Source organism: Cheilinus undulatus, linkage group 18, assembly GCF_018320785.1.
Source record: "Cheilinus undulatus linkage group 18, ASM1832078v1, whole genome shotgun sequence".
Taxonomy (NCBI): Eukaryota; Metazoa; Chordata; class Actinopteri; order Labriformes; family Labridae; genus Cheilinus; species Cheilinus undulatus.
In genome coordinates this window covers 11619853-11637458 of record NC_054882.1, presented here as the reverse complement: position 1 = coordinate 11637458, position 17606 = coordinate 11619853, and positions in this window count along the sequence as shown.

The window sequence follows — 17606 nt, the reverse complement described above, 5'->3', positions numbered from 1 at the left end:
TGTCATTTTATCTCCGGTGTCACTGCATAAGTGACGCCTCTCTTGCAAGACATCTAGTTTATCATACACTTTTTATGAATGAAATTAGCCCACAAATCAATACAGTTTCATCATTAAACACCCTTATATTTTGGTTTAACCTTGGTGCATTCGGGCATTGTTTTAGCTCACTTGATTGAGCAGGTGCCTCATGTACAGAGGCTTTAGACCTTGTTGCACTGCTTGTAGGAGTGACTCGTGATCCTGATGCTATTTGGTCCACTTTCTCCCCACATTTCCTGTCTTTGCAGCTGTCTAATCAAATCAAGGCAAAAAGCCACAAAATGATAACGTGGGAGGAAAAAAACATTAAAATTGAAGTTAAAAAGAAGGCCATTTCCTGTCTTCACAATGGATGCTCCAAACATACACACTTGATTGACTTCATTTTTGATTGTCCAACCTTAAAGGGAAAAAAGAAGACTGATGTTATTTAATTTTGTTTGAACAGTAAACAGGTAAATTGATTCTAGTAAAAGTGGAATTTGTCTCCAAAACAAAAATGAAGCTTACCCCTGGCACCCAAATTGAATGAAATTAATCCCACTCCAAGGTTGTGACACTTGCAGTGGCATATTCTTGGGGCTCAAGTGCAATAGCAAAATCTTCCCCTTCACTTTCAATTTCACATATTTCTCCTGACTGGTACACTTCCTGTTCACTTTCCTCATCCTTTGTTCTGGATTTAGGTGCTAATTCAACTTCCTCTTCAAGGCCCGCCTCTTCCTCCTGCACACTTTGCGCCTCGACCTTCTCCACAGGTTCCTCAGCTTCTAGAAAGAGCATCTCTGTTTCATCTTGGGTATAGATTCCTTCCTCAGCATCCATCCACACATCCTGGTCGTTCTCCTCCTCCGTATTAACAGCAGCTTTTGTTTCTTGATCAGAAGCTACTGACGGCACTGGTTCATCCAGGAATGCTGTTTGACTCTCTGGTTGTATTGTTTCTGTTGTTTGCTCATTGGACTCTGGTTCTTCAGTTTTGGTTGGCTGTATACCAATTTCCAACACTACAGGTTGGGTCATTATCACTGCTCTTTCTGTCAAGTCCAAGTTTACTGCTGGCTCTGAGAGTTCTGTTGCTTGGACATTAGTTTCAGCTAGCTTGCTCTGTTCCACACTGTCAGCTTTTTGTGTTGAAGCTGATGGTTTTTCAGGTTCTACTTTCTCTTCTGCCTGAATTTCAACCTCTGACACATCTGCCTGTTTTAAGGGTTCAGTAGCATCTGTTGTAATGAGTGAGGAAGCTGGTTCAGTCAAGACTGTTTTGACTTCATGTATGCCTACATCAAACTGCTGAACGTTGACCTCAGAAGGTTCAATTTGTTTTGGGCTATCTACTCTCAGAGTTGGAATGATTGCTGCCATAGTTTCCACATCCTCCTCTGCTTTGACTCCATGCTCTGAAACGTCCAGCTGTTCCACAGGTTCATTTCCCTCCATCAGTGCTGGAGGGGAAGCTACAGGTTCTTCTGTTTCGACTGCGGGAATGCCGACATCTGAGACTTCCACCTGAGTTGTTAATACAGCTTTCTCTGTAGAATCTAAGTCTGGCACTTCCTCTGACTGATCACTGACCTCAGCTAGGTCAGTCTGTTTCAGGGTCTCTGCTGTTTCTATAGGCTCCTCAACTGATTCCATGGCTTGAACCTCAACCTCAAAATCATCCATAGGTTTCACAGGTTCACGTCTCTCTACTATTGGTTGGGGTGAAGCTGGTTTTGCCTCTGGTTCAGCTGCTTCCACTGGATGCATGCCGACATCCAAGAGTTCAGGTTGAGTCAAGATCACAGATCCTTCTACCAGGTTTGCCACATGTTCTGTGACTTCTAATGGCTGATCACTAACCTCAGTTGATTCAACTTGTTTCTGGCTCTCCTCACTTGGAATAATTTCCTTCATTACTTGAACTCCAACCTCCGACCCATCTGTTTGATCCACAGTCTCAGTCCTGTCTGTTGTTGGTAGTTGGGAACTTGGTGCTTTTTCTGCTGGTTCTAGTGTTTCCACTGCGTGTGCGCCGACATCTGCGGGTTCTTCTGGCTCATCTTTCACTTCAGTGTTTGGCTGGGATTCATCTGTATGTGGTTCTTTTTCTGACAAATCCTCTGATACTACTTTCTTATGCGGTAGAATGCTACGCATCAGTAGACCAAACAGTGATTCTTTTACTTCTGGTTCTTTAACTTCCTCAGTTTTTGGAGGATCCACAGGTTCAGCAGTATCCTCAGTAGGAGGTATTGTTGCATCAGCTTCTGCAACATTTTCTGTGACCATGTGCATGTCTGTGGTTGCAACCTCCTCAGTTTTAGTGTCCTTCATGGTTTCCTCTTCCTCAGACGGTAACGCTACTTCCAAGAGTACAGGTTGAGTTGTTACCACAGCTCTTTCAGCTGAATCTAAAACAGTAGCAGGTTCTATTATTTCTGTTGGCTGATCACTGACATCAGTTGCCTCAACTTGTGACTGGCTCTCAGCGCCTTCTGGTGGAATAGTTGCTTTTACAGGTTCATCTCTTTCACTTTCTTGAAATCCTAACTCTGATACATCTGTCTGTTTCACACTTTCACTTCCATCAGTGGCTGGCTGTGAGGAACTGGGTCCTTCTGGTACTGGTTCTACAGTTTCTATCAAATGCATGCCAACACCCAAGAATTGAGGATGAGTCGTGATCAAGGCTCTCGCAGGAGAATCTAAAAGTTCTGTATGTTCATGACTAGCCTCAGTTGTCTCAATCTCTCTCTGGCACTCAGCACTTTGTGTTGGAATTATTCCCGTTACAGGTTCCACCGCCTCTATAGCTTTAACCCCAACCTCCAAAACATCTGCTGGTTTCATGGGCTCAGCACTCTTCAATATTTGTGGTTGGGAAGCTTGTACCTCTGAGACTAGTTCAACTGTTTCGATTGCATGTACGCCAACATCCAACAGTACAGGTTGGGTTGTAATCACAGCTCTTTCGGTAAAAACTATGAGGGTCTCTGGTGCTGTGATTTCTTTTGGTGGAGCATTGACCACAGTTGGCTCAATCTTTTTCTGGCCCTCATCACCTTGTGTTGGATTTATAGGCTCCACTGCCTCTTCTGCTTGCACCCCAACATCAGACACATCTGTCTTTTTCATGTGTTCAGGTCTCTCTGTTGTTTGTGGAGGTGGAGGTTGTGCCTTTCCTTGATTAAACTGTATGTTCAGTTTGAATTCTAAAGAAAGACTTGTTGGGGATTCCACATTACCCACGGATGAGATTATTCCTGTGTTTTGGGGGACTACTAATTCAGTGTTGCTGGTTGTTGTAATTGTGCCTTGAGCAATTTGTGAGGTTTGTGTTGGTTCAGGAACCTTTTCCCCATCCAACTCCTCTGGTGATAGTTTGATGTCTCCTGCTGTGACAAGTATTTCTGATTTTGCCTTTTCAGCTTCACTTTCCCTCAGATTCTCTCTGCAACTGTCCATGGCGACATTTAAACCCAAACCAAAATCTCTGGTTAGCGTGAGATCGTCAGACACTTGCTGGGCAATTGCAGAGTCATCACTGATAGCAACAGGTGCTTCAAGATGTCTCTCTTTTAATGCTTCTGCATCATCCTCCATCACTTTTGGATACACAGTTTCATTTGATGGAGGTTCAGCCAACTCACTCACATCAGTCAGAACATCTGGCTGTTTTATGGCTCCTTCTGCTGAGGCAACCGCTGATTCAGATTCCATATCTGGCACACATTCTTGAATTGCTGTCTTGGTTTCCTCATGAACTAAGTCCATTTCAGTCTCTGGAGTTGGGGTGAGACTGTCTCCTGTGTCATGACAAAAATCCATGACTTCTTTAGTTTCTGTTATCACTACTTCTAACACTTTGTCCACAATCATCTCACTTGATTTTACATCTGCATCAGCCACCTGCTCTTGAATTTTGTGACTGTCATCAAACTCTACTGGTGGCATTATCTGGACCACACTGTCTTGTTCTAATGTAACAGCAACATCATCATTCAAGGGTTCAGTGATGTCTAATGTTTTCTCCAGCAAAACATCAGGTATGCTAACTGAGACCTCTGTCTGATCACAAGTGGACACTTGTGGCACTACAGCATGCTCAAATGCAGCAGTCTTAGCCTCAGTACTTGAAAGTTTGCTTTCTTCTTCCCTCTCAGCACTGACTTGAACTTCACTGAGGTGTACTTCAAAGTTGGATTCATCTTTTATTGCAGCATTGTCTAAAACAGGTGCTTGGATTTCCTCAGAAATGATCTTTTCCAGGGTCTCAGGTTCTTTTGATTCTTCGATGACAGAGGTTACATGAACTGGTGGTATTAGTTGTAGCTCCTCTGCAACTTCAGGAGCACTGTCTTTCTGTTCAACTTGAACATCTTGAAGAACACTTGGTATTTCTTGTTCTTGAACATATTCGGTTTTAGAAGCAATAACTGGTTGCTTCTCGTCAACCTTGCCTTCAGCTTCATGAGTTGGTTCTACTTCTTGAACATTTTCAGCTGTTACAGCTTCTCCTGGCAAGTTTTCTTTTGGCTCATCTATCACTTCAGTTTTTGGTTGTGGTTCATCGGCGACAGTTTCTTCTGGTGGCAAATCCTCAGATGATGTTTTACTTGGCATAATGCTACGCATCAGTAGACCTAGTAGTGATTCTTGTACTTCTGGTTCCTGAACTTGCTCAGTTTTTGAAGGATCCACAGGTTCAGCACTTCCTTCAGTAGGAGATATTGCTTCATTCCCATCATCAGTACTTTCCATGACCACGTGCTGAGCACCAGGTGCAACTTCCTCAGTTTTGTTGTCCTTCACAGTATCTTCCACATCACATGAGATTCCCTCTGGTTCTTGGACATTTTCAGCTGGTAAGTTTTCTTTTGGCCCATCTATCACTTCAGTTTTTGGTTGTGGTTCATCGGTGACAGTTTCTTCTGGTGGCAAATCCTCAGATGATGTTTTACTTGGCAAAATGCTACGCATCAGTAGACCAAGCAGTGATTCTTGTACTTCTGGTTCCTGAACTTGCTCGGTTTTTGAAGGATCCACAGGTTCAGCACTTCCTACAGTCAGAGTTATTGTTTCTATCCCATCCTCAGCACTCTCCATGACTAAATGTTCACCTGGTGCGACTTCCTCAGTTTTGCTGTACTTCACAGCATCTTCCACATCTGATAACAATCCTTCTGGTTCTGGGACATTTTCAGCTGTTACAGATTCCTCTGGCAAGTTTTCTTTTGGCTCATCCATCACCTCAGTTTTTTGTTGTGGTTCATCTGTGACAGTTTCTTCTGGTGGCAAATCCTCAGATGATGTTTTATCTGGCAGAATGCTACGCATCAATAGACCTAGCAGTGATTGTTGTGCTTCTGGTTCCTGAACATGCTCAGTCTTTGAAGGATCCAGAGGTTCATATATTGTTTCAACCCTATCATCAGTACTTTCCATGACCACATGCTGGCCACTGGGTTCAACTTCCTCAGCCTTGCTGTCCTTCACAGCATCTTCCACATCTTGTACATATTCAGCTGTTACAGCTTCAACTGATAACTTTTCTTCTTTAAGCTCATCCTTCACCTCAGTTTTTGGTTGGGGTTCCTCTTTAAGAGTTTCTTCTTGTGGTGGCAAATCCTCTGTTACTGTTGTTTTAGTTGGTAGGATGCTATGCATCAGTAGACCTAACAGTGATTGTTGTACTTGTGGTTCTTGCGTATCTTCCACAGGTTCATCTCTGGACTCAGGAAGAGGTTTTGTTTCAATCCCACCTTCAGTACCTTCTGTAACAACTTGCATGTCACTAGGTGCATCCTCCTTAGTTTCCTTGTCTTTAATAGTATCTCCAACATCAGATGGTAATACTTCTGGTTTTACAACACATTCAGTGTCTGCATCTTCAACTGCTGTTTTTTCCACTGTTCCTGTGTCCTGTTTGGGTTCAAGTGTTTCATCAGAGGGGATCTCATCTGATACAACTCTAAGTTGAAGAAGACCACCAGCAGTTGAGTCTACTTCTGTCTGTACTTCTGGTTTTGGGACATTATCAGCTGTTACAGATTCAGCTGGCAAGTTTTCTTTTGGCTCATCTATCACTTCAGTTTTTGGTTGTGGTTCGTCTATGACAGTTTCTTCTGGTGGCAAATCCTCAGATGATGTTTTACTTGGCAAAATGCTACGCATCAGTAGACCAAGCAGTGATTCTTGTACTTCTGGTTCCTGAACTTGTTCAGTTTTTGAAGGATCCACAGGTTCAGCACTTCCTACAGTCGGAGTTGTTGTTTCTTTCCCATCCTCAGCACTCTCCATGACTAAAGGTTCACCTGGAGGAACTACCTCAGTTTTGCTGTCCTTCACAGCATCCACCACATCTGATAATAATCCTTCTGGTTCTGGAACATTTTCAGCTGTTACAGATTCCTCTGGAAAGTTTTCTTTTGGCTCATCCATCACCTCAGTTTTTTGTTGTGGTTCATCGGTGACAGTTTCTTCTGGTGGCAAATCCTCAGATGATGTTTTACTTGGCAGGATGCTACGCATCAATAGACCTAACAGTGATTGTTGTACTTGTGGTTCTTGCCTATCTTCCACAGGTTCATCTCTGGCCTCAGTAAGAGGTTTTGTTTCAGTCCCATCTTCAGTACCTTCTGTAACAACTTGCATGTCACTAGGTGCATCCTCCTTAGTTTCTGTGTCTTTAACAGTATCTCCAACATCAGATGGTAATACTTCTGGTTTTATAACACATTCAGTTCCTGCATCTTCAACTGCAGTTTTTTCCACTGTTTCTGTGTCCTGTTTGGGTTCAGGTGTTTCATCAGAGGGGATCTCATCTGATACAACTCTAAGTTGAAGAAGACCACCGTAAGTTGAGTCTACCACTGTCTGTAAATCTTCTGGTTCTTGAACATGTTCAGTTTTTGAAGACTCTACCAGCTCAAAGCTTTCTTCAGTTGAAGGAATTGTTACACTACCTTCAACCATACTTTCTTTGACTGCAGACATTTGGATTGCTGCTCCTTCCTCAACCAAGGTTTCCATTACTGTATCTTTTTCAGCAAACGTTGACACACTTGGTTCTTCTGTTGTGACAGCTTCAACTTGAGTTTTTTCTTGCAACTCAACTTCCATTTCAGTTTCCTTCTGGGGCTCTTCTTTCACTGTATTTGCTGGTAGATCAATGGTTATTACTGATGGTTCTTGCTCAGCTGAAGTTGACACTTGTGATTCTTTGATGTATTCAGTTGTTTCAGCCATTGCGTCAATTTCAATTTGAGGTTCTTCTGTAACTATCTCTACTGTTGGAATAACTTCGGGTTTTGCTTTTTCAATTGGAAGGGGGCTATCCTCCTCAGAATCTAAACTTGATGCTTGTATTGTCTGCAGTTCTTCTCGTACTTTAGCCATGGAAGGATCTATTGGCTCAACACTTTGCTCATTAGGAGGCACTGGTGCACCACCTCCCTTAGTACTTTCTCTGACTTCAGGTTGGAGGGAAGCACCTCCCTCAGTTAAGGTTTCCTTGGCAGTATCTACCACATCAGTTGGTAGTGCTTCTGATTCCTGAACATCATCAGTTGTGGCAGCTTGGAATTGTATTTCTTCTGACTTATCCCTCACTTCAGTTTTTGGTTGTGGTTCATCTGTGACCACCTCTTTATGTGGCAAATCCTCTGATACTTCTTTTGAATGTGGTAGAATGCTACGCATCAGCAGACCCAGAAGTGATTCTTGTACTTCTGGTTCCTGAACATGTTGCTCACTACCCTCGATTAGAGGTATTGCTGAACTTTCCCCATCGGCACTTTCTGTAACCACTTGCATGCCACTAGATACAACTTCCTCAGTTTTGGTCACTACATCTCCAACATCAGATGGCAATACTTCTGGTTCTACCTCAGATGTTGTCTCTGGAGCTTCGACTGTTAGTTTTTCTTCTTTTTCAAATCTCATTTCAGTTTCCTTTTGGGGTTCTTCTGTAACTGTTTCTATTGATGGTATATCCTCAGACACAGCTTTTTCAAGTGGTAGCAGGCCACTTGCCTTTGAATCTTCCAGTGATGGTTGTTCTGATTGTAAATCTCCTGGTTCTTGAACCTGAGCAGCCACTGTTTCAAGATTGCCATCAATAGTAGATGTTGTTGCACTTCCTTTTACAGGCATGTGGATTGATGCACCTTCCTCAGGACTGCTTTCAGTTTGAAGTGATGTTGCAGTACCTCCCTCTGTACTTTCTATGACCACATCAAGGTCAGGTAAGGCATATTCCTCAGTTTTGGTTTCCACTATTGCATCTTCTGTGTGTGATGGCAATAGGTCTGGTTCTTGAACACACTCAGTTGTTACAGCCTCAACTGGTAGTTTTTCTTTTACTTCATTCTGGTCTTCTGTACATGGTTGGGTTTCTTCTGTAACACTTTCTTTTGGTGGCAAATCCTCTGTCCCTGCCTTTTTATGTGGAAGAAGGCTTTGCATAAGTACACTTAACAGTGATTCTTGAGCTTGTGGTTCTTTGACCTTTTCAGTTGTGACAGCTTCAGCCTCGATGCCAGTTTCTTTTTGAGGTTCCTCTGTAACTGTGTCTACTGATGGAATATCCTCCTCTAATACTTTTTCAAGTGAACGAACACTATCCTCCTCTGAATCTTGTACTGTCTGCAATTCCTCTTGTACTTCAGCCTGTTCGGTTGTGGAAAGATGCATTGGCTCAAGACTTTCCTCAGTGACTGGTATATTTGAATCACCTCCCTCAGGCTCTAGGATTGATGCACCTTCCTTTACACTATCTTGTACAACAGATGGTAGTGTTTCAGGTTCTTGAACGTCATCAATGTTAACAGCTGCATCTTGCTCTAGTGGCTGAAAAATCACGTCAGCTGTAATATTGAAATCATCTGTTATGAATGGTAATGCCTTTTCTGTGTGCAGTTTTTCTTGTTCTTGCACCTGTTCCGTTGTCAAAAGATCTGTTTGTTCAAGACTACCTTCTCTGAGAATTACTGCGGCATCACCTTCTTCATTAATTTCTGGAGGAGCTTCAATGCATGCATCTCCCTGAGTTTTAGTTTCTGTTACAGTATCCTCCACATCAGGTGGTAATGTTTCTGATTCTTTAACTTCATCCACTTTGACAAGCTTGACTATTTCTTCTGGCTCAACAATCACTTCAGTTTCAAGATCGTCTATCTTTGAATCCAATGATGATTGTTCTAATGTCTGTAATTCTTGTGCCTGCTGAATGTCTTCAGTTTTGGAAGCATCTACTGGCACAATATCAGCAAGAAGTAATGTTGCACTACTTTCATCAACACCCTCAATAACTTCATGCCCCTCAGTCAGTAAGCCTTCCTCGGTTTTGGTTTCCATCACTGTTTCTTCCACAGCAGATGGCAATACTTCTGATTCTTGAACATTTTCTGTTGTTACAACTTCAACTGGTGGTTCCTCTGGCTCAAACGTCACCTCAGTTGTTGGTTGTGGTTCATCTGTAACTGTATCTTTTGGAGGCAAATCCTCTGCTGGTACTTTTTTATGTGGTAGAATGCTACGCATCAGCAGACCTAACAGTGAGGCTTGTTCTTCTTGAGTGTCTTCAGTTTTTGAAACATCCACAGGTTCAGATGTTGCGCTGTCTCCGTCTGTTTTTTCAGTCACTACAAGCTCATCAGTAGATGCAGTTTCTTTCTTTTCTGTGTCCTTCACAGAGTCCTCATCAGTTTTGGTAGCTTTGGCTGGTAGTTCCTCTTCCTGCTCAAATCTCGCTTCACTTTCCTGTTCAGGTGCAGCTGTTTCCACTTCAGGCAATTTCTCTAATACGGCCTCTTCAAGCAAAGGAAAACCAGCCACCACTGAATCTAAAGGTGATTCTTGTATAGTGTGTAATACTTCTGGTTCTTTGATGAGTTCAGTTTTGGAGGCATCCTCTGCCTCAAGATCTGCTGCAGTTAGAGGTATATTTTCTTCTTTGAGGTCACTTGTAATTTCTGCTTCTGGGACATTCCTCAGTATAACACTGCCATCTTCTAAATCTATTCCAGGTCGTTGAACAGTGTCTGATTTTTCTGGCTCTTGAGCATGTTCATTTTTGACATCTTTCACTGGTGCTGTTCTGTTTTCTGGCTCAGCAGTAACTTCAGTGAGATTCTGTATTGTCTCTTGGGCTTCATCTGGCAGTGTTTCTGTTGGTGGATTGTCCTTTGGTTTTTCTTCTTGAGCTGGTACACCAACCACTTCTGAATCTAATTCAGAGGCTTCCACATCCATGACCACATCTTCCTGAACATGTTTGGTTTTGTTCGCATCTGTTTCAAGTTCATCTGTTTTTTGTGCCTCAGCTTGGATTTCACAAGGAAGCTCTGTTTCCTCAGGTTCCATCGAAGGTGTTTTCTCTGTTTCCATTTCAGCTATTGATTCCTCAACTGCAGTCCTTTCATGTGGGATATCTATAGACAAGGCTGCCTTTTCCCCCCCTTGATATTCCACTTGTTGTTGGCTCTCCTGTTCATCAGTTTTTACAAGCTCTTTAATGCTTGCCTCTAGATGTGTTTGACGAGCCTCATGAACTTCATCAACAGTCATTTCAGCAGTGTCAAGCTTCTTGAGAACTTTGGGTAAACACTCGGTAGATTCAGAGTCACTCACTTCAGGTATGCTCTCTGTTTTGGTTGTAGCTTCAAGCTCCTTAACTGCATCCAGCTCTTCAACAGTTTGACCTGTTTTAATGGCAGTTGCTTCTGATTTTCTGTGTATTTCCAGAATTTTAGCCTCTTTGTCTTCTTTGACAAATGTTCTAAATATTTGATGCAAAACAGAGCCGACAATACTTTCAGACTTTGGAGTACTTGAGGAAATTGGGACTGCCTTTGGACTTTGGGAGATGGTTTCAACAACCTGGTGCAGGAGTGCTTCAGTTTCCTTGACTTCATATTCTGCTGGGACTGGCGTTGTGTTGCCTGATGTCTTTGAAGACTCTGAGGACAACTGGGAAACTGCAGAGACCATCTCAGTTTCATCTGCCAGTGCGGTAACTGAGATGGGCTCTGGTGCAGTGATGGCCTCAGAAGTAATCTCGATCAGGTCCTCTGCTATAGTGTCATCTCTGCCGGCCTCCTCGTGGATCGAAACTGGAGTGACCATGGTCTCTGTTATTACACCCTCCTCTGTAATGTCACTGAGCTGTTGATGTTTACTGATTATTTCTGAAACATCATCCAACTCTTCATCTTTAGGAATAGCTTTGGAAACCTTATTATTTAAAGCATCATCTTTTTCTTCAAGTTTCTTTGCTTCATCCTGCACACTGTCACAGGGAAGGGTCGGTTCAGGTATCTGTTGCAGAAGGTCCTCTGGGACGTCCTTGGGTATGTTGGGCTCTATATCTACCTGAGTTTGTATTTGAACCACTGATTCAGGTGTATCAAACTCAGAAAGGGGAACCACAGCTGGTGTTTCAGAGTCTTCATCACCTGAAAGTGCCTCTTTTTCAGCTTCATCCGAAGACACGTGGTCTTGTTTTTCAGCAGGCTTCCTCTTTTTTCGACCAGGTAGGAGTTTCTTTAATGAAAACGAGGACTCATCTTGAGAAACCTCACCATCAGATTGTATATTGTCTTTGCTTTCTTCCTCATCTTTTGCTTTCCTTTTTGGAGTGACAAGTCTTTTAAATGTCCTCCATGTTGATCCTGCGTCACTCATCAAAGGACTTTGTTTAGGGGTAGAAACAGAAGTTTCATTCTTTATATCGTTAGCATTAACCTGGGGTAACTCTGCACCATTTTTAGAACCAGGCTCTTGCTTATCATCCTCAACTTGAGGGGATTCTTCCTCGGAGTCTGATGTTTTTCTGCTTCTTTTCTTCCCAGATCCACACAAGACAGCTTCCCATGAAACAGAGGAGTCTTTTCTTTTCTTGCCCTCCTCTGTGCTGTGATCTGATATTTGCTGTTCTTCACTTGGTTTCGGTTCTTCTCCTGAAGCTGGGATCTCTGCCTCTTTATTGCTTAAGGACGGTGTCCTTGTGTGTTTTTTAGGTGTCAACAGTTTTTTGAAGGAAGCCCATGCACCATCCTCCTCACCTGTTGCTTCTGGAGAGGGCTGCATTGATACCTCTTCTTTCTGATTGTCAGCTGACTCCACTGACACCTGGAGCTGATCTGCAGCATGTTCTCCAGAGTCAAACAACCTGGCATCACTTGACCTCCTGCTTCTTGGCTTTTTGGAGATTTTCTTAAAGCTGGACCCCGACAGCAGCCTCTTAAGAGGACTTGCTTGAACTTTTTCTTTCTCTTGAGAATTTAGAAGTTCAGATTCAGGGACATTGGTAGTCGATGGATCTGTGGTTGATGGTTTCCCTTCATCTGTTGTCTCAGCAGATGTTCCAGTTGGGATCTCCTGCTGAATTTCATTTTCTTTATGCTCCGTTTCAACTGCAGCTGCTTCAACACCTGGATCAATAAGATCTTTATCCACTTGTTGGTCATCTATGGTTTCTTCTGTCATCTCTACAGCTTCCTTTTTTCCCATGTCAACCATTTCCTTCTCATTTGTCTCATCTTCTGCAGGTTTCCTTTTCTTCCGTAATCCAGAAAAGATCCCAGTTGTAAAAAACCTTTTAATTGGAGATACAACTTCCTCTTGATCAGGTGGAGATACTGAATTTGGCTCGTGCTCTGGTGTGGCCTCCTGCTGTGTGTCTTCTACTACAGGTAAAGCTAGCGTTGCATTTGGATTGTCAGATTCAACATCCTCTTTGGCTTCTGTTGCTTTTTCCTCTGCAGTTTCTAGAACGTCCTCCGATGTGCCATCCGTCAGGGTTGGACATGTTGTTGAGTCATTTCCATTTGTCTCCTGTGCTGTGTTCACATGAGTCACTTGTTCAGCATCTTCAATTTTGATTTCCTCTGCAGAGTCTTCAAATTGTTCTTGTCCGCTTGGCTCTTCCATGTTTGTATCGTCAGGCAAATCATTTAATAACTCAGTGGATCCCCTCTTTATCGACAGTTTTAGACCAATGTTACTGAAAAATCTTCTGAACCCGTCATTGATGTCATTCTTCTTTGCATCAATCTCAATCACATCCATTGGCACATCTTCTGCAACATCAGCCTCATTTGATGATTCCTTAACATGTTTGATCTGTGTTTTATCTTCTGCTTCAAGTGGATTTTCTGTTTCTAAAGCATCTTCATCTGGTGTTAAGACAGCTAAACCAGAACAGAAACAAATTATTGAAACACTTTGATTGATGGAATGTCTAAAAGATGACTTAAAAGAAACTATAAAAGCTAAATTCCTACAGTTCTACATCTCTTGATGGTACGCTGGCCTTGTCTATCAATAAGCATTACTACACAAATATTGAGTACCCACCATCTGCAGCAGTCTCATCCTCACAGTGACCGTTAACTGAAGCTATTGAGCTGCCAGCTTTTTCGTTCATCTCAGTGATCTGTCCATTGTTTTTGAAGGGCTGAAACAAAACACAAAAATTAGAATTGACAATGTACCTTTGCATTTGAAAGATAATACAGTCAAGCTTCTATGTTATTGTACTTTCTTACAAAATATTGCTTTACAACCTGTTCTCACATAACAACAAGCACAAAAAACCATCAGGTCTCTTTTCAAGATGGTTGAGAACTGAAGCAGGAAACCTTTTCACCCCCACTAATGCAACCTCAACTTTGATGGTTACCAAACTTTGCTTCAGTTTAACTTGATTTTTGAGTTTTTGATGGGTTTACCTCCCTCCTTTAAATGGTTTTATCCATTGAAAACTCAGAAACAGAATGAATACCAGAGAACAAAGTAGGAGAGACTGTGATGTACAGAAACGTGAAACCAAGCTTAGTCAAACGATGGTGTCTATTCAGCCTGGTTCGTACATCTACATTGAATCTACGCCATAGCTACTCTGTGGTGACCTATGCTGTCCTGAGCATCATATTCTACTGTACTGGCTCGTCTGTGTCATTTTGCAGTATTAGCCTAAATGCTAGTCTGATGCACAATTTTTACTGCCACATTCCTAGCCCTAACCCTAACCCTGTACAGCAGGCCATGGCACCTGAAACTGAGCATTTTATGTTGCAGATGGAGTTGATAAACCCTCAGCAGGAGCTGATTATACAGAAAAGATTACAAACACCAAAAGAAAGAAGGCATCAGAGGAGATAGACATTGACTAACAATGAGGCAATTTTTTTGCAGAGGAAATGCACTCCTAATATTTTGGGATGTTGACAAATTGATTAGAATACTATTTAATGTCACCTGCACTTGTTCATTTTACACCAGAATAGACACACCTGTAGAAGTACGCAGAGACTGGTAGTGATCCCATGCTTCCGTACTCAAATTACTTGTTGAAACTGTCAATATTTTTAAGCAGTGGGAATAACTTTTGAGTAGACTCAAGTTCAAATATATAATTGACACTCCAATCCTTGATGAGTTAATAGAACTCAAATCGTTGAAGGCAACTGATTACATAAAAATGTTTAGTAACTGACAAACAGCGTTTGTTTAATAGTAGGTACTTAACCATTTTAAGTTACAACTCAATTTAACTCTTTTAAGTTAAACTAGGCCATAGAAACTTCCAAATTCTGCTTCTATCCAACTCAAAACAGCATGTTTAAGTATTTTTCCTAAAGCTTCATCTTCTTCATCCACTGGAATTCTCCCTCATTTTGATCCTGTGCTGTAATTCTAAACATCTGTATCACTCACTGTAGGCCAGCTTATGTAGCAAGTGACAATAACTGTGAGGTGCACACTGAACCAGGAAGTCCTCCTCCATCAAGTTCAGTAAACCATCCACAGTAAGTGACACATGGGACTAGGGGTGTAAAGTTACGTGTATTCTTACTGTACCAATTCGGTACAGGCCTTTCAGTACGGTACAGACGTGTACCAAACAGATGCATGTGGAACGAAGCTCACATACAGACAGAAAATCAGAGTGCAACTCACTGTCACAATGTTCTGGCAACCACACAACCACAGCAAACAACAGCCTGAATATTCCCAGATAAAAGTGTCCTGTTTAGGAACACTTCGTTTCCCAGTAACATACAACAGTGGACAAATACAACAACAGTAGCGAGGACATTACTCAGCAGCTGTGTAGCTGACAGCTCATCGTCCAGCGGACTAATCAAAGCATTTAAAAAGGCTCCACTCAAACAAGAATGTCACTGTAATGAGGAGGAACAACAAGGTCTCACCAGCCGTTTATGAATTTCCTATTATTTAAGATCATTTCTATTATAACACTGGTACTCTGGCTCTGTGAATCAGATTAATTCTACCTTCAGCCGTCAGCCTCGGAGGAGGTGGAGAGGGGACTCCATCTTGTCTGCAGCTATGTTATAGGTAAAGTTATCCCCAGATTTCACACGGCTCTAACCTCTTTATCTGCCAAGATGGGCTGTGAAAAGTTCTCCCAATCTCTGTAGTAGGTCCCAGTGGTTAAAAAAGTAGTTCAGTGCTGAAGTCCGTGTTGAAATTGGCAGAATAGACACTAATTAGCATACTTAACAAGCTAATGCATGGTTGTATGATGATGTGTTAAAGTTGGCTGAGAAATTTTAGTGTTTAAAGAATGGGTATATGTTAATATATCAATTAAAGAAACCTAGTAATTCAAAAATATATTTATTTATTAATATTTTTAATCATTGAAGAACTTTTGGAAGGAGGTTGCTGCATCATTAATAGTTCAAATGTAATTTATTCAGCCTATTTATTTGTTTATTTTTTAAAGGTTTATTTTGGGCATTTTTGTGCCTTTATTTGATAGAGGAGGATAGTGGATAGAGTCGGAAACGGGGGGGGGGGGGACATGCGGTGGGGGGCCTAAGGCCAGATTTGAACCCGGGCCGTCTGCGTACATGGGGCACGCACCTTAGCCACTCGGCCACCTGCGCCCCTCAGCCTGTTTATTTTAATACAATTAAATTTTAAAAAAAATTAAAATTAAAATTTATTTATTTGCTTTAATTACCGTACCAAAAATGTACCAAACTGTGACTTCAAAACCGAGGTACGTACCGAGCCGAAATTTTTCTGTACCGTTACACCCTTAGAAGGGACTATTCTTGCTGAGTCAGTAGCTTCACTCTTGGTGCAAAGTGTCTAATGCCCAAAGACATTCTGGGAAATCTCTGCAGATTAAGGAATGAGGGTCGAATAGTTTGTGTGCAATTGCAAAAAAAACTTAAAGTGAGTGGGTACTGTTTACTTTTAAAAAGTGCATGCAGTCAGTTAAGATAAATAAAACTGAAAAAGCTGTTTTGGATTTTAATGTTCCTACAACTCATTTTTTTAAACAACCTCCAACTGTTCACTCTTCAACCCCCTAGTGTTGCTACCTTGTCGTGGTTAGGTTTCTTGCATGCCTCCATGACTCTGAAGGCTATAGTGAAGGGGGTTTATACCCTCAGTAGGTTCAACCATGCCAGGCAGGTTTCTAGAGTAGAGGCTGGACAAAAAGCAGCACCTGGTCCTCCAGGTTGGGGGTTGGGTGTGGGGCTAACAATGCCACCCTGTAAAACATCTTACCGTTATAGAAATGCCGACACGGAAACCAAAAGAGAACTTTGTCCTGGTGACCTAGTATTCTGGAGGTGTCTTGTTGATGGCCTATACCCCAGTAGGGGTTATCAGGCGAAAAGTTATTAAAAAAAAAAAAAAAAAAAAAAATGTTCAGCCTTACAGTGAAAGACTGAGAGGTGGAAGTAATCTTCCACAGAGCTCAGCGACTCATCCATGTCACCTTAAGAATGGTCTCCACAGTAAGTTCCTGGTGCAAAAGTGTCTAATGGCTCAAGGCATTCTAGGAAAACTATGCAAATCAAGTAATTGTTGTCAAATAGTTTGAGTACAGTGAGTTCTGTTGACATAAAGCTAAAAATATGCTCAGCTCAGAAAAATAGAGCTGAAATAGTGTTTTGGATTTTTAAGTTAACTCAGTCTGTTTTTTAACAACCTCCTACTTTTCTGTGGAAGGTGCCCTTTACTAAGAAAGTACTCTTCCACAAAGTTCAGTTACTTATCCTAGTCATGTCAAGGTTCCCCTTTACAGCCAGGACCTATCTAACTGAGTGGGAAACTTCACGCATGGTGCAGAAGTGTCTAATGCCCACGGCATTCTGGGAAAACTATGCTAGAGTGTAGAGAAGTATAAACCAGGCCCTAGAGTCCAGCATTCATGGAACAAATCTCATCAGGGACTGTGACAAATATTTAGCCTTTAAAAAAAACTAAAACATCTGTTAAAAACAAACCAATCATGATCTCAGGAGCTCTTTTATCCCCAGTGTTTTGTATTGATTTGGTTGTTTTGCTCATTTGTAAGTAAAAAATGGACTTAAGTTCAGGTCTTTGTTGAATCTTTAAACTTTAATGTGCAGTTAAAGACCGAAGTTTAAGGTCTGAACTACATTTATATCAGTATTGGCTAAAATGAAATTGTAAATATCAGCATGTTGGATCTCGGCAAAAATCTAATGTTGTACATTTAGTTAAAATGTTTGAAGCTTTTCTACATGCTTTCTTTTGGACTTTCATCTGAAGTGTCCTGTTGT